Source organism: Periplaneta americana, chromosome 15 (assembly GCF_040183065.1).
Source record: "Periplaneta americana isolate PAMFEO1 chromosome 15, P.americana_PAMFEO1_priV1, whole genome shotgun sequence".
NCBI lineage: Eukaryota > Metazoa > Arthropoda > Insecta > Blattodea > Blattidae > Periplaneta > Periplaneta americana.
The window spans coordinates 170,942,214-170,967,526 of NC_091131.1; positions in this window are offsets into that span (position 1 = coordinate 170,942,214).

Here is a 25,313-nt window from a genome sequence, read left to right on the forward strand (position 1 = left end):
CTATGGCGAATCCTAGGCCTCATCTCGCCAAATACCATCTCGCTATCACCAATCTCATCGACGCTAAATAACCTCGTAGTTGATACAGCGTCGTTAAATAACCAACTAAAATAAAAATAAATGTAATTATAGTTTTATTGTGTCTGTGTGACTATTGTGTATTAATTTATGATGTATGGTACGGAAAGCTGCATATTTGTGTTATAGAAGTGTTACGTATGTGTGTTGTTAATGTTTTTGTATGTTTAAAATTGATAACTGATATTTGTTTTGCAATCGAAATGCCTAATTTACGGATTGTTTTTGTTTTGTTTACATCGCGTACGCTAATTTAATTTTCCTTTCTATTTCTCTTTATGCTTATCTTTTTTGTGTATAAAACTATAGCCCTAACATATATATGTAAAATAGGGCTAACCTCCATTGGAGATACAGTAATAATAATTATTATTATTTATATCGTTATAAAACGATAACAGAATACAAATGATGACTTGAATTTTATTCATGTCTCTAAAGAACGATAACAAAATATAAATAACGTGATATCCATCAAGAACGATAACTGGATATAAATGATAATTTGAATATAATTTACATCGCTAAAGAACGATTAAAAAATAAAATGAAAACTTGAAGAAGGCCCGAACCCAGAACCTTTGAATCATTAAACAAGCACTCTACCGCTGGTCTGCGAGAAGCAGATATGGAACACTTTCATAGTTCGGGAACTGCTTGTACAAGCACATGCATCGTGTAACATCGCCGCGACCCGAAGTGGACTTTGAAAATATTCGCTGTTCACGAGTGCGGCCACTTTTTCTCTTTGACAGCTATACATACGTATCTGTTTGTTTCCCTCCTGGACAACAACTAAAGTTCATACTTTCTTTTGACGTTTGTTCATTGTTTTTTCCCCCTTTTTTGTTGTCTCTTGCTGCTTAATATGGGATTTTATTTTTTAAAATTGCTATATGATTTACAATGTAAACTGATGCAATTTATATTGTTTTGAAAAGAGATTTTATAACCTATAAAATTTATACCATCATGCCAAAAATGTATATTATTTTGTAATAAAACATATTTTTAAAATCAACCCTAACCTCAACGATAGCGTCGTATTGGAGACTGAAATTGAAAATCTGAAAAAGAGACCAGTTCCAGTTTGCAATCCATAATTTATTGAAATGAAACATCTTTCAGCAGCCTTCTATTGCTCTTTATATAGCCTATATGAAATACGAATAATTCGTCTGTCATTTGTTAACATATTTCTTCTTACTTTTCTGACATCTGCATTAAATTTCTCCACTACGTCTAATAGTAGCCAAATTCATTTTCTAGCCATTCATTTTCGTTTCTATTTCATATAATACAATGGAAGGGGTAACAAAATTCCACAGCAGAAGCTATCACGACTTCCTAAATAATATAAATCAGGTGATTCGAAACCAATGATTACTAAAATGTTACTTTCGTCCACTGGGCCGTGCCTCAGCGCGATTATCTTGTTCTGGAAACAGGGTTTAGCTGCTGATCGCGATCAGGACGGTGACACACTACAAACCCGATCGCGATTAGGTCGATAATCACGATTAGTGACTGTAGTCTGTCACCAGTATAACAGATTGATCAGCCTAATCCACTTTCAATACAACTTTTCTCAATTTCACTATGCTGCCATCTAGCGACTGCAAAAGAAGTCACGTTATAACTCTGAAGGAATTGTATGGAATAATACAGTAGCTAGCAGCAGTACTTTCATCTAACGATCGTTACCAAAAAAAATCACATTCGACAGTAGAGACCCTGGTGGTTATTCTCTTTTATCCGTTGCCATTTCATAATATGGGAACGGCCAACCTGATAGGCTATGTGATCAGCGGTAAGATTAGCTATTACACCTTTAAGGCCCATTCACATTGAAAATTAAACATAACCGTAATATAAACACAGAAGTTTGCGCCCAGGCTACCAAATGGGATCATTCACAATGATTCACATAAGCATTGACATAAACATTACCGTAAGACGTTAACATAAAAGTTTGCAAACTCCAAACTTTCATGCTTATGCTTACGTGATTTGCAAACGGAACACAATCGTGGAGCGCTGAAGTATACGACAGAATATGAGGAAATGGCGTCGTTGTTATGTTTCCATGGTTACCAAGTACGTTTGCTGTTTATGTTCTCATCGTGAATGATGGTGTGACTTCTTGATTTTACCGTAACGTTTACATTCTTAAGTTAACGCTTACGTTATGTTTAATTTTCATTGTGAATGAGCCTTTAGTGTGCACGCCTGTTCAATATTGCATTCCTACAGCACAAAGTTTAAAGAGAAGGTATTTTGATGCTGAAAAATCGCACTCTTCGTGTTTTAACCAGACTGCGGCACAGATATAAATTGTTTCCATGTTCTTACATTAAGTAAGCAAAAATTACTAGACGATTTTGACGTGCAAATATTTGAAAGATGACTCAATAACGCTTGCATTCAAATAAAGAATTTGAAACTGAAATCACGTACTTGCTGAAAAAGTCTAATTTGAGAAAAGACAAGTGTTATAAGATTATGTCCATACATGATATAGCAATCCTCCAACGTTACTTCGACAATACAATTCTGTTAAGAAATACATTTCCATTATTAATTTTCTTTATAGTAATCTGATGAATTCCGACAGCGACTAAACATGCAACTACTGCTGCAGTTTCTGAATGGTAATTATGCACATCACTTATTTGGAGTAATGATAATGAAGCTTTTTGCTTACATTAAATTATGTTTCATTGAATACAAATATTTTACGCATGTTTTGAACTTATACAAAACAATTTGGATTAGTCAAAAAATTTTGCGTAAACTATTTGTTTTGAAACAGTCCCGGTATTCAAAAGGTTGCTATCGAAGCTTCAGGTATAAAAGAGAGGGAATAAATTAAGAAATTAGGATTTAAAAGATCAGCAGAAACATAGGCAGTGCTGTTGGATGAGAAACAGCACCAGCCTGGAGATGATACAAATGGCAAACTGGAAGGAACACTTTGAAAAATTGTTAAATGGAGATAGAAATATATAGAAAACGAACGAAGGGAATATGAAGACACAGAATTGCACTGTAAGCATAATACGAAGAAGCAAAGCTCCAGGACTAAGGGGGATAAATTTTGAAAGCCTAAAAATGGAGAACCAAGTATTTAAGTTTCTGGCTAAATTACTGAACACAATTTGTCAAGGGAAAAAAATTCCGGATGAAATGAAATTGGGTTACTTGACATCGATATACAAAAAAAGAAACGCGAAAAAGAAATTGTATTAATAATTACAGAGGAATTTTCGTGACAAATACTTTCATGAAGACCTTAGGGAGGTTAGTGAAAAAATGTTTCAAAATGGAATTTATTGGTTCAGAAGAGCAATTTGATTTCACAGCTGGTAGATCATGTATTGATCAGATATTCACTTAAAGACAGATTTTGGAAAAATGTAAAATTAAAAATAAACAGATTCAAATAATTTCCATACCTAGAAAAAGCATACGATAGATTCTCAGGAAAATACTATGGAAAACATTGGGAATAGTAGGGATAACCTAGCCTCTCAATTGCATAATAAAACAAATATGTAACAAAAACACATGAGCATCAGGTGATAATGATGATAATGATCTATGAGTAAGCAGTATTTTGTGATATTGTTATTATTAAATTTTATTATTATAATTATTATTATTATTATTATTATTATTATTATTATTATTATTATTATTATTATTATTCCGGAGGAAATTAAACACAGGATAAATATGGGAAATGCCTGTTATTATTCGGTTGAGAAGCTTTTATCGTCCAGTCTGCTGTCAAAAAATCTGAAAGTTACAATTTGTAAAACAGTTATATTACTGGTTGTTCTCTATGGTTGTGAAACTTGGACTCTCACTTTGAGAGAGGAAGAGAGATTAAGGGTGTTTGAGAATAAGATTCTTAGGAAAATATTTGGGGCTAAAAGGGATGAAGTTACAGGAGAATGGAGAAAGTTACACAACGCAGAACTGCAGGCATTGTATTCTTCACCTGACATAATTAAGAACATTGAATCCAGACGTTTGAAATGGGCAGGGCATGTAGCACGTATGGGCGAATTCAGAAATTCATATAGAGTGTTAGTTGGAAGGCCGGAGGGAAAAAGACCTTTGGGGAGGCCGAGACGTAGATGGGAAGATAATATTAAAATGGATTTGAGGGAGGTAGGATATGATGATAGAGACTCGATTAATCTTGCTCAGGATAGGGACCAATGTCGAGCTTATGTGAGGGCGGCAATGAACCTCCGGGTTCCTTAAAAGCCAGTAAGTAAGTATTGCACATGTGTTTATGAAATAAGTCGAAAGGAAATGTATAGGCCTATTAATTTATTTTGAAAATTTCGCATTACAGGTTTTTGTTTTAATCTACGTAAAGATTAATTTTTTGGTCCTATAGAATTTTTCTCCTCTAACATTAATTTTATTTTAATGTTTGATAAATTAGTTGTCTTTCTTTGGAACGTCACTGTAGAGCACCAGCAGACTGGACTGAACTTGGTTCCATGTACACATGTCTCTCCTTCTGCCTACTTCCATCCACCTCAAACACAGTGACAAAGCTGCCTATAGTATGGACTTAAGTAACTTATTCTATCGGGTCCAAAATCTCGATGTCTGCTTATTACATTACTTTGAGTTGAATTTTAAAAGGAGTAGCCCTACATCACCTCGATAAAATTTTGTGGAGATATTTATTGTGCTTTTCTGACGTCGTGATTTTTTTCCTCCAACCACATGCATACAGAAAAATTATTGCTTTCAGACATGGAGAGCTGTTTTCCAGAAGTGGAGCAAGAGCAAGAGAAAAGTAAAATTCTCAAATGTATAATTGAACATTTTGGTCTCAAAGATTACTCTGAAGACATTTTACAGTCAATAAAGAAATGGATTAAATTTCTATGCACGAAAATTCTATTACGGTGGGAAAAACAAAGCATAAATGATAAAAACTTCTTAAAATAGAATGCGCTATGTTTGAATCAAGATGCAAAGTTTGAGAATGAAATATGTAAGTAATACTTTGCCATCTACTACAACACAAATTAAATTTGAGTCTGCCAGTACAAGCATTGGAGGACATCAACGTAAACATTTTCGAGGACATCAATGTGAACATTTTCGACGACATCAACGTAAACATTTCGGACAATTGAGCGAAAGATTAAAACGGGGGAAAAAAAATTAGTCTACTTTTTAAAGAAAGATCGCCAGAAGAAAAGCTTTCTCCTGCCCATACGAGTTTCAGAACTTTTAGGTTAAGAGATGCGGCCAATATTGTATGAGAGCTTCAACGTGCGACAAAATGAAGAAAAAACGTCCAAATTGATTGCGGAAACTAACAACAATTGTCACCTAATAAGGATCTCGTTTTGATTACTGATTTACAGTTGACCTCTAATCAATAGCAAGAATTAAGGGAAATGCAAAATCTTGTAACAGTTAATTTAGATCCACCGTATTATTTATTGCTAAACATTGAAGATAGGATATATTCAGGAAGGAAAGGGGACTACTAGTTGACATGATAAAACAAAGCAGTCGCAATGAAAACGAGGCAAATACCGCAAGAATTTTTTTTCAGGGAGGTTTCCACTTCCGCATATATTACGGGAGTCGATGGAAATCTAATAAGTCGCCTACGCACATAATATTAGAAACTTATCTTGCGGTTTTGCAATACTGATAAACGGGCATTTGATATGTATGCAAGAAAGACAAGGGAATTATATTCATGCTTGCACAAATAGTATTATATGCCTACAACCTTCACAAACTCTTGGCTCATGGACAGAAGGTCACAGGACACTATTATACTACTGGCAACCAGGAAACAAGGAACAAATATTATATCAGACTTTTCAGAGAAGTCTTCGCAAGAAAAACATCAAGAAAGAAGCAAATACCGACATTTACTCAGGCTACTTATTTCTTTGGATCCTTACATCACCAGCTTGAAGATGTTAAGAAAAGAAAATCGCGGTCGATTTCAATAGTAGTGCTGCAGTTGTCTCCGAGGCTTCATTACTCGGTGCTGCCGAAGGAGAGACTAGCAGCAGGATACAGATTCTGACGGGCATGCATCTGACGTCTGAGCGAGTAAGATATGCAATAGTCCTTCGTCTTACGCTTTCAATTTTAAGCGCATTCCACATTATGAACATTAATTTATTTTTTCATTCAAATCGAATTTTTTTTACAATATTACTAATTTTATTTTCAGTAAAAATAGTTGCTATGTTCATTTTCATTATTAAAACTTCAACAATTGCAGGTACAGACCAAATTTTATGAAAATTGCGCGATTAGTTTTCGAGCATTGGTTTTCGGCCGGCTAGACTCGCTGAATTACACACTGTGCGCCGGCATCACCACCCGAAAATGTCTCAAATGGGAATTACCCAATTCCTTAACAAGACGTGCTTTACATCTGCTGCACCAAGAGTGTAGTTCTCCTAACAGAAGAGCCGTCATGACTACTTCATTTCTGTAGAAGACATTGCAGTAATTTCTTTTGAGTTCCATTATTTTCTGATAAGATATAAGGCATGCTAGTGCGACGGACCATGCCCTAAAGCTACGGCTTGTTTATGGCTATCATCGCCGGACGCACATCGCCAGCGATCATCGCCGTAAACAAACCGTAGCTTAAGTGCATTGACAGCTATGATGATGATGATGATGATGATCCCGACATTGGTCCCTATCCTGAGCAAGATTAATTCAGTCTCTACCATCATATCCCATCTCCCTGAAATCCATTTTAATATTATCTTCCCATCTACGTCTTGGCCTCCCCAAAGGTCTTTTTCCCTCTCGCCTCCCAACTAACACTCTATATGCATTTCTGGATTCGCCCATACGTGCTACATGCCCTGCCCATCTCAAACGTCTGGATTTAATGTTCTTAATTATGTCAGGTGAAGAATACAATGCGTGCAATTCTGTGTTGTGTAACTTTCTCCATTCTCCTGTAACTTCATCCCTCTTAGCCCCAAATATTTTCCTAAGCACCTTATTCTCAAACACCCTTAACCTATGTTCCTCTCTCAGAGTGAGAGTCCAAGTTTCACAACCATAAAGAACAACCGGTAATATAACTGTTTTATAAATTGTAACTTTCAGATTTTTTGACAGCAGACTGGACGATAAAAGCTTCTCAACCGAATAATAACAGGCATTTCCCATATTTATTCCGTGTTTAATTTCCTCCCGAGTGTCATTTATATTTGTTACTGTTGCTCCAAGATATTTGAATTTTTCTACTTCTTCGAAGGATAAATCTCCAATTTTTATATTTCCATTTCGTACAATATTCTGGTCACGAGACACAATCATATACTTTGTCTTTTCGGGAATTACTTCCAAACCTATTTCTTTACTTGCTTCAAGTAAAATTCCCGTATTTTCCCTCATCGTTTGTGGATTTTCTCCTAACATATTCACGTCATCCGCATAGACAAGCAGCTGATGTAACCCTCTCTGTTATCCTGGACTTTCCTAATGGCATACTCTAGACCAGGAGTCGTCAGCACAGAGCACGCCGGGGCTAGTCTCCCTTACCCGCGGAAAACGCGGTGCACTCGGGTGCAATCCGTAGCTTCTAGCGGGTATGCTCTCTATCTCTCCCTGTTATACGACGTGCACACTGGACGGCACCGCGTACCCTTTACACATTTCAGCGAGTGCTGACGACCACTGCTCTAGAGCGAAGTTAAAAAGTAAAGGTGATAGTGTATCTCCTTGCTCTAGCCCACAGTGAATTGGAAACGCATCTGACAGAAACTTAATAATAATAATAATAATAATAATAATAATAATAATAATAATAATAATAATAATAATAATAATAATAATAATGGGATGAGAAAACACTGCAAATATAACAAAGAATGTCATAAAGCCTGAGACACTTTGCCTGAATTTAAAGGTACCTACGTTAAAAAAAGGAGGAAAGTAACTGGCCACCCTACCCCATTGTCTCCTGGTTCAGTTGCCTCATGAGTGATGCCTTACTGGTATCACTTATAAGGTTCAAAACTTCTTCTGACAGTTGGCTAAAACAGACTTGTTAAAAGATTGAATGCATAAATCATTTTATAAGCGTTATTAGTAACAAGACAGTGTTGCAGGATTATCACAAGAGGCAAAAGTCGGACTAATTTCACTAATCCCTTCCGTGTTTAATCCTTAACACTACTACCAAACCAGGAACAAGTTACAAAACTCTTTGACCATAACAACTTTCTTCAGAGGATCGCAGGTCAAGAACCTCGGAGGTAAAATCTCGTATTTAACAGAAGTGCCGTTCATCCCAAACCCGCTGGAAGCCGCTCCTTTTACAAAAGCGACATTTGCTGGTAAGTTCTGAGAAACATCAGTCCTCATTCAAGGGAACTCTCGAGCGGCAATGAAATCTGCTCACAGCTTTATTTGATTCCTGCCGCAACAACTGAAATACCGACCTAGCGCTCAAGTTATTCCTCCACCAGACTTCCAGCAGATAGCAGGCCGCTGCTTCTGGCTTCATAGCACGAAGATGTGAATGACTAACTGAAGTTTTATTTGTAAGGCGCTGCTTATTTTTACAACTTGAAATAAATGTACATTTTCTCTATCAAAAATGAAAAATAATGTAGAATTTTCTCATTTATCGCTAGAAAACAAAATTTTCTCGACAACAGGCAGGATTCTAAAAATAATCGCGAAAAATAATGTCTTCCTTAAGCTACGTTACGCGGTCGAACATCTGTACCAGCGTCGTGGTACTACCACTGAAGATGGTGGGGCAAACATGTCTGGTTTTTAACCGATTTCATTAATTTTATTCAATCATTAAAAAGTGTTCATATAACTGTAATAAATTTACTTCTATTGTACATAACTATTCATACCACACATTTTATAGGTTCTCTCAGACTTCAAACAAAGATCTCTGAGATGGGAAGATGATACATTACGTCTGTGCCGTCGACGTCATGAAAGCAATCTTGATAGTCATTATTACGACCATCATAATTAACATGACTATTTCGTTTATGTGACGTCATTTCATTTTCGACCAATGAAGTGTAATGAAATTTTGAATTCCAACCGATCACAATCATACATCGCGATAATTTCTGCAGCTCGATTTGTCACTATCAATTTATCCCATGATTGTTCTTCTATTTAGTCAGTCTCGCCAACTGTTTCCCCGTAAATCGATGAGCATGAATCCATTGTACTAAATAAAGTGCGAAATCCTACTTTCACACCTACATCTTAATCTTCTAATTCCATTTCCATCGTATCTAAAGAAAATGACACTCTTTCATAACAATTGTTTATTTAATTAATGTATATACTACTAGGTTCAAAAAGTTCCCGGAATTTTACTACCATTTTTCGTATTATTATATAACAAGGGATATTATACATTTGTTTTGTTGGTAACATTCATGATGTCATTTCCTTAAAGTTTGTTGATAATGGCGATTGTTGGTTTTGAGTTGTAGGCAATTGTTTATCATAGTGTTTTGCTTGTTCGTCGCATTTTGTAATTATGTCCACAGAGCAAAGTACAAACATCAAGTTCTGTGTTTTGTTACACAAAACTCCTGCAGACACATTAAGATTGTTGGAAGAAGCATATGGCGAAGCAGCAATGAAAAAAACTCAAGTGTATGCCTGGCATAAACGCTTTTCTGGTGGCCGCGATAGCATCAAAGATGAAGTACGCAGCGGCCGTTCAACAACTGCAACAAATGAAGCAATCGCTCAGCGTGTGCGTAATGTTGTGAGGGACGACCGACGTAAAACTATAAAAGAGATAGCAGCAGAGGTCGGAATATCAGTCGGAGGTGTACACAATGTTCTTCACAAGCACCTCAACATGCATTACGTGTCTCAGAAGTTAGTTCCGAAAATGTTGTCGGCAGAACAGAAAGAAACAAGAATGACTCTTGCTGGGGACATGATCAGTACGGCTGATGAAGATGGTGATTTCTTAAACAAAATTATTGCTGGTGATGAAACTTGGTGCCACTTGTACGAACCAGTCCCTAAACGACAGTCATCTAAGTGGAAATCAAAAACATCTCCTCGGAAGCAAAAATTTCCTAGGGACACTTCCAAAGGCAAAGTTATGTTGGAAGTTTTCTTCGACTCTCAGGGTCTCATCCACCATGAGTTCATTCCAGAAGGTCGTACTGTAACGAAAGAATTGTACGTAGAAATCCTCCGTCGCCTCCGGGACGCAGTGAGAAGGAAACGTCCAGAAAAGTGGGTAGAAATCAACTGGTTGCTTATGCATGACAATGCACCTGCTCATCGCGCAATTATTGTAAAGAATTTTCTTGCCAGGCACAACATAACTGCTTTGGATCACCCACCATACTCTCCTGATCTCTCACCCCCTGATTACTTTCTGTTTCCCCGTCTGAAAAGTCATCTGAAAGGACGGAGATTCAATGCTGAAGAGGTTATCGCAAACGCGACGAGAGCACTAAGACGGGTTTCACAAAATGGCTTCCAGGCCTGCTTCCAGGACCTCTACACGCGTTGGCAAAAGTGTGTTGTTCCGGAAGGCAACTATTTTGAAGGGAATGCTGTAGAATAGTGTTTAAGGTACGTTGTTTCTATGATACTAGCAAATTCCGGGAACTTTTTGAACCTAGTATGTATTAATCAGGTTATTTGTAATTATATTATGAAATGTTTAATATAAATTATTATTTCAGCAGATAATGAAAATGTATTTCAGTACATGTAATTAACATTTTAAATCTGTATTTCGCTTTTCTCAATTGGCATTACTGAATAACATCCAATTTCTTCATTGCAGTAATCGATATTCATCTATTTCAACTTCACAATATCTGAATAGGTTAAGTATTCGTAAGTGTACAATTATTAACGTTTTATGAGCGAATTTGAGAGATAAGCTTATATCATTTACATTTTTATTTCATTCACGAAATAGTCCTAATAAATGTTACTCGATGTCTGATCACCCAGATACACACACTCGCTTCGCTCCTGGATTTATCGGGGATCTCAGACCTCTTGTGACATTACTATAAAAAATTTCTGCCCCTCTTCGTTCGTATAAAGTTCATGATATAGGCTATTCAACAAATTCATTGATGAAGTGATAATAGTGCACAAGGGTATAGATAGAAATCTGCTCCTTAAGCACTCTTCATCAATTACAAATCTTACTGGTCGTCCAGGGTTCGAATTTCGATGTCATTGTTGAGAAATTATGTGGCAGAGTTAATATGGTAAATTAGTAGCTGGTGCAAGCGAGTACTAGAACTTTTATTGCGATCCAGTATGAGGCTGGCTCTGAATCACAGATGTGGCTGTCTTACTTCCGCACGCAGCAAGTCAGCTAATCCTGGGATTCGGAGACAAGCGAAGGTTCAGCAGACAGAACACAAACACAATCATCGGCGAGACGTAAAACATGGGAATGAAATCAAAACATAGCAAAAAGCGAAGTTTTTATAGTGGAGAGAAGAGGACAGAGGAGAATGGAAGTATTGGCAAAGAGAAGTGTAGTGGACAGGAAAGGAAAGAGTAGTGGGCTTGCTAAGTGAAAAGAGTACGGACGGCTTCATAATAATCGAAGGAACCGATATCTACGTTCCTTTCAGTATATTACTCATTCTCTATACATTCAACCAGAGCTAGTAGCTCTGACAGCCACGATCCGCCACAGCTCCGAGATCGACTCTATTTCTCCGAGAGGAAAAGCGTACTCCGACGTCACAACTCGACCAGTTGGTAATGACTGCATTACAGCGACCTTCTCTATTGCAGAGGCTATTCCGTGTCCAATTTCAATGTATATGCCCAAAGTACTCTGACAGGTACAGATTTCTTTTACGAGTCGGAAATCTTCTGCACGGACGTCCCAACTTACTTCCCTCTCATCTGTATAGTCTGTATGTGTACCATATCATCATCATCATCATCATCATCATCATCATCATCATCATCATCATCATCATCATCATCATCACAAAGTGATGGTGTGGTCAAGTCACTGTCATTTAATATTAAATGTAGGCGTCATTTAGAATGATGGGTGAACGGCTGTATCTTCGTAGTCAGTGCACTGTTTACTTGTATGTGTTTATTAGAACACGCGATGGCACTGAAGACATAATTACACAGAATAATTACATTTAATAATAATAATAATAATAATAATAATAATAATAATAATAATAATAATAGATCTAGATTCATTTTCCGGGCTGAGAGGCCGTGGTCTATTGGTTGGTTTTATACCAGACGTTTCGTCTGCAGACGAAACTTCTGGTATAAAACCAACCAATAGACCACGGCCTCTCAGCCCGGAAAATGAATCTAGATCTATAGACTCCGGCCGTGAAAGCCTACACTGCAAGAATAATAATAATAATAATAATAATAATAATAATAATAATAATAACAATAACAATAATAATAATAATAATAATAATAATAATAATAATAATAATAATAATAATATTTTAAAGTAACTAATTACTTAAAGTAAAAGTAATTTGCCATTACAACTTGCATAGACATACATACATACATACGTACGTACATACATACATACATACATACATACATACATACATACATACATACATACATACATACATACATACATACATACATACATACATACATATTATAATTTACATTCATTCAATTATTTATTAATTCATAATTTTCTGCAAACACAACTGTCTAATCTTTCCTACACCCTGCCTTCCTCTTGCCCCGCACATGATGCATATTATCTTGATGTCGTCTGTCACCTGATAGTTTCTTCTTCTCCGAACTCTTCTCCCGTTCACAATTCCTTCAAGCGTATCCTTCAGTAGGCAGTTTCTTCTCAGCCAGTGATCCAACCAATTCCTTTTATTTCTCTTCCTGACAAGTTTCAGCATTATTCTCTCTTCACTTACTCTTTCCAACATAGCTTCACTTCTTCTGTCTGTCTGTCTGTCTGTCCATTTCGCACGCTCCATTCTTCTCTTTGGCACTGATACTCTTTCACCTCACTCACTGCACTGGCACTATGGCACATTTCACTGACGCTATACGAGTGGAACACATTTCACTGACACTATAAACTTTTCACTGATCACAAAATTTCACTATCACTATATATTGTGATCATAGCAATCACTTTAAGATTAAAGACCAACTAACCAGATAAAAAGGCTATCCAGACGATTTTACGGCGGTATTTTAATATCTCTCAGATGGTAGTTTCAGTCACAACCGAATGCGGAAATTTCATACGAATTTCAATACCAGAATATAAACACTGTTGACTACAAAAATGCAGAAAAGGATTTTTTTGAAGTAGGCTACTGCAACAGACAGATTAGGGCTCGATTTACGAGCTACGTCGTTCTATATAATAATAGTAGGCCTATGGTGAGTTCTAAGACGGTGTTTTTCTGAATGTCACGTGTTACGGTAATCACGTGATACGTCAACACTTTTCTCATACGGTTCGTAGTTTCTTCCTTCGAAAAGGAAGAATTATACATCCCGTGATGATAGAGTATCTCGAAATACTTTTTTTAATTACTATGTTCATTGTACTTGTTGAAAGGCATTCATCTCTAAACAGATTTCCCACAGCAACGTACCCAGTCAATACTTGAAAAAAACTTACCTTGCAGTCGACGTCGACAGAGCTGGCTCATGGAGGGGACGCTTACCTGCAAAAAACAAAACAAAACATCTCACATTAGTCTTATACGACAATATACTACCACTGCCACCACCATTATTATTATTATTATTATTATTATTATTATTATTATTATTATTATTAATATTATTATTATCATTATTAATATTACTATTATTATTATTATTATTATTATTATTATTATTATTATTATTATTATTATTATTATTACGTTTCTAATGCTTTGTTATTCGAGCTATAACGCATTTTTTGGTGTAATGACGCAATTATTATTATCACCTACCCCATTTCGCCGAAATTACACCAACTTGCACACACGTAGACAGCGTGCTCGACATCACGAATCACTCATTGTATATATTTTAATATTTAATTGTATTGAATTGCAGAATTGACTGAACATGACTTGGAAATCATGAGTTTGACAGTGACGATAGCGTGAAAGATAAAGCATACGTACCTGGTGAAAACGACAATGGCATTTCCTCAGAAATTGATTCTGATGAGGTTTGTATTTCAAAATTATACATACTATGTATTAAAAATGGGTAGGTCAAGTAGTTATTACTGTTTTATACCTCCAATTGGTTATACTCTTATACCGTAGTTTCAAACACCGTAAGACGCAAAAATATGAAGTGGTGACATCCCAGTGGCTGGTAAAAAATAGATACAGGTAAAGCAACGTGGAAGAGGAGCATTAACAAGGAGCGAGTAGGGGTACAGTAAAAATGAACCTGGTAAGTGGAAATGTAACAAAGACAGTGGAAAACGACAAGTGAAGCCAAAATTTTAAATATTTCCACTCTACGACGAATAAAATCAGAGGATGTCCAGAGATACTACAACAGAAATACGCCACAGATAATACACGTTGCATTATCATTTTTTAATTAATGATAAAATGATTCATGTTTGTAAGACTATATTTCTTATCACACTCTGCATTGGAGAATGGCGTGTAAGGAGCTTGGTGAAAATAGGAAACGGGAAAAGTCCACTATCTGGTTCTCATAACTAGGCAGAGTGCAATTAATTATTACCGCTTTAAACTCCAGTTTTATTTTTGTTTCATATTTCATGTATTTTTTGTCTATATAGATATTAGAATTTGTTTTTACTTATTACATTATTGTATGATTTTCAATAAATACTAGTGGCTTGTGCAGAAAATGCTGCTGCAAACTAAGTTCGTTAGACGTTCAAATAAAAATTTTTCAGATTTATTTTCAATGAAGAATACTTGTCTTTTTGATAGTTATTTGCTTCCATAATAATGAAACATACTCCCTCTGAATGGATTTTTTTAGGCCAAATACTTTTTCTTGAATCTATCCAACTTCAGTTTTTGAGTTTCAACGCGAAAACGCAAATATCAATGTCAGGACGATAGCAGTAGCTATTTCAGGTCATTGTGGATTGTAGGCAAAAGTTAAAAAAATGTCAGGTTTGCTAAGCTTTCGAACAATAGCATTTTCGTATAGCTGCTGCATGTAGAACTTGAAATGTAGATCGTAAAATCATTTTATCCTACTAAGAGATCTTGCTGAAATGACCTGGAGACTACAAAATTTTCCAGGCCTGTTATTTTATCAGTAAGTAATACCTTTTTATCTTTCCTTAGGAACTGTAATTTTTGCGCTCTCTCGAGCCAATACTGAAGACAATGACACAATCAATATCTACACTACACCGCCATTAAGTATATGAAAAAGACCCAACCCCACTGGGTTAATAAGTATAAAAATATTTGATTTTTAATAACAATATGATTATCTTACTTAAGTTTTGTAGTTATATATAGCAGCCACTCAGTAAATTATAGAAATAAAGATCTAAATTAAGATATTCTCTACATTTACTTACATAACCTCAAAAGTTTCACTTTCATGTCATCAATATAGCATCAATATTATGTACAATTAATGAAAAATAGATACATCATGATATTAACTATAATAATATTTAATTTTTAATGGTAATAATGTCATCAAACCACCTCAAGTTTCGTAGATTTGAATATCCAATACACAGCTGTACTCAGAAAATTATACACTGCAGAATCAGTTTTTAATAACAAATTGAATTGAGCTCTAAATATGTCGGCAATCCTGCACGTCATGGCCTTCGTGTAATAGCCTATTGTTTATTGTAGTGTGTGTTTTGTTCTGAAATTCAATCAAGTCGGCCGTGATTGAATAAAATTAGTTCTCAAAACTGACAACAGATGAATTTTGGAAAATAGGAAAATTATGTAGGAAAATTCACATTTCACAGATTTCCCACAGGAACGTACCCAGTCAATAAATGGGTCATTAATAATAATTTGTTGCAATATTCTCAGACGGAAATAGTTGCTTTGATTTTTTGTATTATGTTAATCTAACAATAAGTAAAACTTGGCATAATGACAAAACATACTGAAGGCATATGGACATACTTAAATAAGAGTGTTCACTAGGAGGTAATAAAGGCGTTCCATTCTAAAGCTATAAATTGACATATAAACACACACATGCACCACAACCATTCATTTTGCGATGCTGCTAACGAATTAAAGTTGGGAATCGAGTCTATGTCTTTTGTATCACACGACAGAATGATGCATTGCGTCTATACTTCGTTCCATAATGTCTGACAGGAGAAGTAAACATTGCCAACAGAGCAGGAGGGACGTATATTGTTACACAACCAATGGAATGAGACCTATGCCATTGGTTGAATAGCAGTTATACTTCTCTCCACCTCTGCCGGTAACTTTCACATCTATTGTCAGACATATTGGAACGGAGTATACTCAAAGAATAAAGTCCTATGCCGGTGCAGAGTGGAGAAGGTGAGTTACACAACAGACTGCATGTGGTCACTGAAGCACTGGATATACCTGTTGAATTCCCAGAGCTTCATGACTGCAACACTTTTTTGGAGTTTTAGAAAATATTATGCATCACTAGAAGTATCTATCGGCAAACGACAGTCAACACGCAACGCACTACTACATGGTACACAACTGCATTGCTGTCCGCAGACTCCCCAGCCAACTCGAGCGCCGCCAGCAGCTGGCGAGTGAAGTGGAAGGTGCGAGAGACCAACAATCATAGTTACGTCATACGAAAATTCAAATTAATGCAATAATTCTGAAATTAAGTATATCATCTTGCTATTCTATTTACGTTATGAATATGTTATATTCATGTATTAATTTAGATAAATTCATACGTATTAAGGTTCGCTTAATGTCTCTAGATTGTTATGCAGCTACAGACGGTTTGTTTCCTCTGTCCTGTGCACTCATAAGCCTAACAAGGGCAGAGTGAACATGACTCCGATTATAATATGAAATGGTCATTAATCCGCGTTCTTTTCATATAGAGTAGCTTTACATATTTACGTAACAAAAATGTTATAATTATTGTGATAGCAGACAAAGTTGGTCTCTGTCACCCCTATTATACATCAGTTGAATCATTCGACGCTCGCTGGATCCATCACACTCCAAGGAAATAACACTCTGTATCAGCCCTGGACACAAAGGAGAAATGAAAAGTAACTCAGAAACCCGGCATATGTACTTTTCGATTACACTGCCTTATAAACAAACGGGCAGCAGGCACTGTGAATCATGAAGGATTTCAGGCGACCAGCGAAAGTTCGTAAAAGCCTTATACAGGGACATCATTTTATTTTTACTAACATTTCTGATATTAACCTGGCTATACCTTTGGATCAACGGTAGCTACCCCCCTTCCACGACTGGACTTCGATGGTGTAATATACAAACAAATCACTTTACTAGGTATAGGAGGGAAGAAAAGTAGCTCATCCATTTACGTAAACTAGGAAATATCACGCTTTTGAGTTTGATAATTTTCATTAGGTTTTTGTTTAATCAGAATACAGTACAGTATTAACAATGAGTCTTTTTACTCACGAACTGAGCTGTCCATATGGACGTATTCATTATGCAGTGTATATTATACTGTCTATAGCACATTAGCGTACACTATAGAGAATGAAGTTAAATTGAAAAATAATCATAATATGGATATTTAAACCCATTTTTCAAAATGGTGGCCGTTCATTTCGATACAGGCTTCAGTTCTAATGTGTGTAATTCCAATTACCAGTTTCGTCGTTCGTACTACAGTAGTAACTCATGTTGAAATAAGTCTGTACCTACTCTATAAAAGAGTACCTTACGTACTGTAAATTCAATCTTCACTTCTGCCCGATCCGAAAAGATAAAATTACTCAGACATGCTATCTACTGTCTGTCCAAGTGGTTATGTCGCAGAATCGTAGAAAGGAGGGAAATCACGTGACAGTTAATTACTTAACGAGGCCCTTTTATTTAAGTTATTTTACACAGTTGTATGGGTATAGCATTACGTAGATGTCCAATTCCTATCAGAAATTAATGTTCTCATAAAAGAGCTAAGACAGCCCAGCCACTAGCCTTTACAGATAGGCGAATAGAAGCTGGTGGGGAAAACCGGAATGCGACGTAGGCAAATGGAGGACAGTACCTGTGCGAAAATGATGCAATTTTGAAAGCTCTTTCGTCGTTGGAAAACGCGAACATATTTTTGGAACGTACTGTGACGGTAATGCTACTATGACTGTATATGCGGTCTTGGATCTGTGTGGAGGATGGCTGAACTTCATTAGTAGAAGGGGTAGTAGTGAAGTACATTCAAAAACTCAGGTACAATAAAAATTGAAGTAAAAATAAAATGATGTCCCTGTACAATCCGTCATTGAGTAATGCTTACTTTCCTGTGTACTCGTCTCAGCCGGGGAAGGTGGAGTGGAGACTTAAGGGGAAATCTGCAGTGTATCAAATGAGTTACTAGTGCCAGGCCTGCTCTAGATTCTCTGTTATATGATAATCAAGTTCTTTTTGGCAATACCGAACATGAATTGCAATACTCTATTAATCACCTATATATTATAACAAAAACTTACAATTTAGAAATTTCAACAAGAAAAAAAATGGCTTTTGAGAGTAAACAACCCGTGAGAAGTAAGATTTACATCGACTTCATACTGGAGCAGATCAACCAACTCCTTCAGATATTTGTTACACCCTAAGATACTCGAAGAGTGTGATATTTCTAATAAAAACCAAAAATTATAATAAATCTTTGAGAATCATCAACCCAGTCTTTTCATTCACAAAAGTACAAAGATAAACCAGACTTAAATTGTAAAAAAAATTGTCAAAACCGGTTATCTGCTATGGTAGTGAAGCTTGGATTATTAGACTCCAAGATGACCAACGATTCACAGCTGCAGAAATAAAATTTCTACGAAGAACAGCTGGCTGTAGTCTTTGTATTGTATTGTATTTATTAACATTCCATGGTATTCATACATGCTTACAGCTAGAATATGGAACAAGTCAAAAAACTTAATACTATTATAAAATCTTAATTTATAGTCACAGTCTAGATGAAATATATACAGAAGAGATTTACAATATAGTCTACTAGTACAACACAAAGTTTTAGTATCAATTTCATGAAGCGTTATTGAATGTCATGAATTCACCTACAGAATAGAAGGCGTGAGAAATTACGTCCTTCCTTTAATTTGGCCCTAAATAAACTTATGTTTCGAGTTTCATTTTTTATATCGATTTCATCTTCCTTGCGTCAAGTACATAAATACAGTTTTATACAGTACAAGGCTACAAACAAATGCTTAGTACATATAACGAAGGAAGAAATGAGCACTGAAACATAGGACACATTATCACAACCTAAAATTAACTGTCTTCAGAATATCTGTGAAACAAAGGGAGGCTATTAAAAATTTTTATTGCCATATAACGCACTCCTTTTTGATAGCACGATAGACTTGCCGATGGAGTTGGAAGTCATTTTTGACGTGTATTTATGCTATGAACTGTCGAATTAGTTACAATCGCTTGTAAATACAGTAAAGGAATACAGAGAAAAAACGGACTGCTTTCTTTAAAAATATAATTTGTAATGACTCTGAAGAAAACTGGAATGATGCTGTAAATGTGCAGGCTCAAGGATATTTGAATTTTTTCACACAGTTTCAGAATATATTTCTTCTTGAAGTCTATGCTAGAGTGTTCGCACATACAGATGTGCTCTACAATATTCTTCAGACAAAAAGTCTAGACATAGCATACTACTTGCAAGAGGTATCAAAGTTAAAAAAAAATACTATATCCGAGTTCAGACGCAATGGGTTTCCGTCCATATGGAGTAATATGGAAAATGAAAATACTTCAGCCAATACAATGGAACCACCATTAAAGCGAAGAAAAGGAGATGATGACTTGAAATACAGGCAGCTGTACTACAGCATACTAGATCGTATGCACATGGAAATTACTGACAGATTTTCTGATTATGGAAAGCTTCAGTTCACACATCTTCTAGATTCTCAAACATTTTATGCTTATAGAGAAAACTTCCCGAATGAGGCACTAAACAAATTATTTCAGTCCTATAACAGTCACTTTGATCAAGTACGTTTGAAAAATGAATTAAGTGTAATATATTCAGCAGAAGTCTTTGATTTTTCGAACAAACCTATCCATGAAATATTATCTGCCATATATGAAAACCAGCTGAACCAAGTTATTCCTGAAGTCCTTAAATTGGCAACATTAATTGTGACAATACCAGCTACGTCAGCATCGGTAGAAAGAACATTTTCTGCGTTGAAGAGAATAAAATCCTACTGTAGATCAACTCATACACAAGAACGTTTATCCGGCTTGGCACTAATATCCATTGAAAAGTCATTTCTACAGAAACTTTGCAAGTGGCCCAACTGTAATTTCAAGGACGAAGTCATCAACATATTTTCGTCCCAATCAAGACGTCTGGAATTCACATAAATATGTAAGGAATTTTATTATAGGGATTTTAAAATATATTTTGTGTAATAATAGGGTCAGTGGTAGCCCAAACCCTTTAACCAGTATACGCCACTGCACAGTAATATAAAATGTCGTACGACATAGTGTTCGGTAGTACTCGTACATTCATTCATAGTGTTTTGCCCAAGGGCAGGTCTTTCATTGCAAACCCAGCATCCTCCAATTTTTCCTGTTTTCTTTTACCGTCGGAAGACTCATCATGTTATGTTTGCAATTTCTTCGGGAAAGATAAATGCGGTAGCTTCCCGTTGCTTTCAGCACCTCTCTCTCTCTCTCTCTCTCTCTCTCTCTCTCTCTCTCTCTCTCTCGCCTTAAAAGATTCCAGGAGTTCCAATGTGGAGATGAGGACAGTGGATTTGACTAATTAGACCCTCCAGACTTCGACGAAATTCACTACAATGTGTAAATAGTTCTATTATGGTGTTTGACCCAACCAGAGACCGGTAAATGCTGATTAGTATTTGCTTCACCTCATACAATAGTCAAAATAGTCGTAGGCATACGACTATAGCCATACATATGGAAACCCTGAATACTACTGTTACTGCAATTGGTTTTTGGACGTTATGTTATTATTCTAGAATAACCTTATAACAGGATAATATTGTAGTATCATATAAAATCTAAGGTACTGACCGAAAAATTGAAAAATACTGGGTTTGTGGTGAAGGGAGGAACACTTAAATGCACGAACGAACGAACACACCCCACCGCTGTGTTATAACGCTTAGCATGTCCGACCGTGAAAATAACCGGTCCAGAGTTGAAACCATGTTTGGTTTTTTCCGACGTTTTCCCCTCAATCAATTGAAGCAGAATTGCTGGGTAACTTCCTGCGTTGGACCTTGGATTCAACTTCATCTAATATCTTTAATAGTTTCTGTTCGACCAGGAGATGCAGATGGCACCTGTCTGAGGAAGCCGCATGCATCTCAGGAGACGGAGGGGCTTTCATAGCGGGCTGCGTCAGACCAGGGAGTTGTGTAGCAGAATCGACGGATGGCACTATGGTGACTCACGATATCAACGGTAATTCGATCATCAGGTCAATATAGGATGAAGCAGGACGTAGTGCGTAATTTGTGAACAGATGACATCGATCTGAGGAGGCTGCAGAATACTGAATGTGTCAAAAATCAGGAACAATGGTGATATTCTTTCAACAGGATCGAGGCGAACCCAGACATTGCAACGTACATTGCGTACTTTTATGTGAACGGTGAGGTCAATACGCAGAACTGGCGATTGTGGAGTGACTGAACAGATGCTACCGTCCAAGATGCAGGGTGTGAACAATATAATAGTGTGGTGTGGAATATGGGTGGGAGGATCGTTGGTTCGTTTTTTAACGAAGGTACCCTGATCGACGAGGAGTACAAGACTCACTCTCTTAGAGGAGTGTGTCAGTTCTGAAAGACGACGGCAAGTTCCCTGCAATGTTTCTGCAGGGTGGTGTTCCACCGCATCATGGTTTAATCGTACATCAATGGCTTGATGACCAGCTGGATAGGTCAACCCCACACCAAAGGATTGCTACCTATGAAGTCATATGAAGGCAATGGTATAAGCCATCAATCTCCGCGATCTACATCATATGAAAAGAAAAATAAATACCGCCTGCTGTAGGCCTACTCCTCCTCGTCTTCTGAAGAAATAGGAGCGTTGTTTCCTGAAGAAGGTCGCCATACTAAACAATACTAAACATATCGTACAGGCAATACACGCTTAAGTAAACACTAAGGGTGCTATGCATAGACATTTCGCTAGCCCGCGCTACGAGCGTGCTAAACTAGCCCCGGCTATCGAGTGATTACTTGTACAGGATTCATATCATATGTCATATCACATCGCTAACACTGGTTTATGAATACGAAAAACGTTAGTTCGCTGATCATCCACCGGAAGCCCGCGCTAAGAATGTCTATGAATATGGCCCTAAGGTTCCTGACATTTGCCTCACTTCATATTGACAGGGAGGCGGAAGGCCTTTCCTGTTTACGGTAAGTCCATAGTCCCCTTCGCATCTTACGTTTACACGTTAAGGAATATCTTATGCAAGACTCCGCTACGTTCTTCATTTGCTTTTGTTTGTTCCATTTTCTATATCTCTATATATCAAGTGTTTTAAATAATTATTTATAACTAGCCGTACCCGTGCGCTCCGCTGCACCCGTTAGAAATAAATATAAAGTAATTACATAATTAAAATAGAACATTTGATCCAGGGAATATTCGTGTTTGATAGAAGGATAAATCGTTTAATATGTTGCTTAATTTAAATTGTGTTTAAATAATTAAAATGGAATCATTTTGGTCCACAGAGCACTCATTTGGTGCAATGACAATTCCTTTAACATGTTTCTTAATTTTTATTACATGCATCCATAGTTCAATGAACATTGACATCATTTACATTTAATGTGTATACTTTATTTTACTTGTTATAATATGTTTCCATTGAATTATGGTAATAACTTAATTTTAACTCTTGTTTTCTACGTATTCAGTAAATAGCGCTTGGCCCACTATGGTTCTGAACCCTTCAAAAAAAATATATATAGTCTAGCTCTGACAACCGTCGCAATAGGACGTGTCCAGCAGCGCGTCGGGTCTGAGCAGGCAAACAGCTAACTTTGAGTGGTTGCTGCATAAAAGGTGTTGTTTATTTCTGTGTGTGTACAACTACGCATAGTAAGTTAACATGGCAACAAAAGTTATTCGTCAGCATACCATCAAAGCAACATTTAACAAGGATCAGCAACGTCCGAGTGCTATGGAAATTCATCAATGGATAGCAGACGAGTTAAATGTACAAGAAGACGACCTACAAACAATTCAACTTGTAAGTAAACAACATGCTGTTTATTTGAAATTTAAAACGTCTACAACGTATGAGAATTACCTACAACGTTACGAAGGGTCATCAATCTTAACCTTACAGAATGGAGACAGAGTTGACGTTACGCTTTCCCCAGCGGAAGAAGAAAGTACTGTTGTAAGAGTGTTAAATATCCCTCCCGAGGTGCCCAATGAACGATTACATAATGTTTTCCAAAACTATGGGAAAGTAAAACAAATAGACAGTGAAAAATGGTCATCGCGATATCGATTTCATGTAGATACCGGAATACGACTAGTTAATATAGTCATTGACAAACCGATCCCATCCGCCATTGTAGTAGCTACATATGAGGCATATGTGACGTATCCAGGCCAGGAACAATCATGCTTTTTCTGTGGCGGATTATCCCATCTGCGGAATACATGTCCTAACAGAAACTTAAAAGCGAAAGTCACTGTTGCCCCTAGAACTGTCTTTACTATGAGCGACTTGTTTAAAAATGCCGAATCGACGTCGAGATCAACAGTTCCGCTCAGACGTCATTCTAGTCAACTGAAGGAAAGTGAAGCTGCTGATAACCTTAATGGGAATGATGACGTCATTTCACGTCCATCGGATATTATGGAGACGGAACACCAAATTGACAAACACAAGAAGTCTAGAGGGGATGGAGTTAATGGGTCAACAACTGAACAACATCGGGAACATAGTACTCGCGACCATGAAGAGGCAGAGCAAAATCCGGGGACGACACCTCTTCCGGTGAATTCTGAAACTGATTCTGCTGATGAAATTGAGGGAACCCGTGTCGATTCCGATCAACAAAAGCCAGGAGACGGGCCGCGTCTTCAATCCGAGTTGAATTCCGATTGCGATAACGAACGTAAGACATCAAGCAATAAGTCAGCTGTTAAGAATGACTTACAAGGCGGTAGTATATCATTTCCATTGGAGAAGCAATCTAGTACACATATACCTACACAACTTGAAGCGGACCAGACATGGAATGAGATGATGGACGCAGCCACAGGTCAACTTCTTCTACTCAACACAAGGACATAGCCGCGCAGAAGACAAGCAAAGGAGGCAACAGAGCGGGTAGGTTACACCCATATAAGCATGAAGGCAGCAAGTTGGGATTTCCTCCTCTGCGAGTAACAGATTAATATATTCCACTTGTCATTATATTGACATACCCAATAGAAATGTTTATTCAGTTTGATACATTTAATCATGTCTCACTTTAATCCATACTGGTTTAAGAAAGTTCAATCCTTTGGATTATTAAACATATTTTTCCTTTCTTTAATCCCCTTCTATATTTATTTCTCGTCCATGACGGATGTCATTAATATCCTTACCTTAAATGTCAATAATATCTCTTCTCCCCGGAAACTTAAGTTATTATCACAAGCCCTTCGCAATATGGACATCCAGATTGGCCTACTGCAAGAGGTCGGGACTTCGGACCTTCATAGCATATTTGGTTATAATATATAATCCAACGTTCTACCCGATGAGAGAGGTACAGCTATAGTGATTCAAGATCACATTCCATATACAGACGTAATTAAACTTTCCGATGGAAGGGGAATAGCACTTAGAGTAGATAATATCCATATTGTGAATGTGTATGCCCCCTCAGGCTCGCAGAAACGACGTGAACGTCAGAAGTTTTTTACGACCGATATAACACCACTTTTAGCACGTAAAAACGAACAATTAGTATTAGGAGGTGATTTTAACTG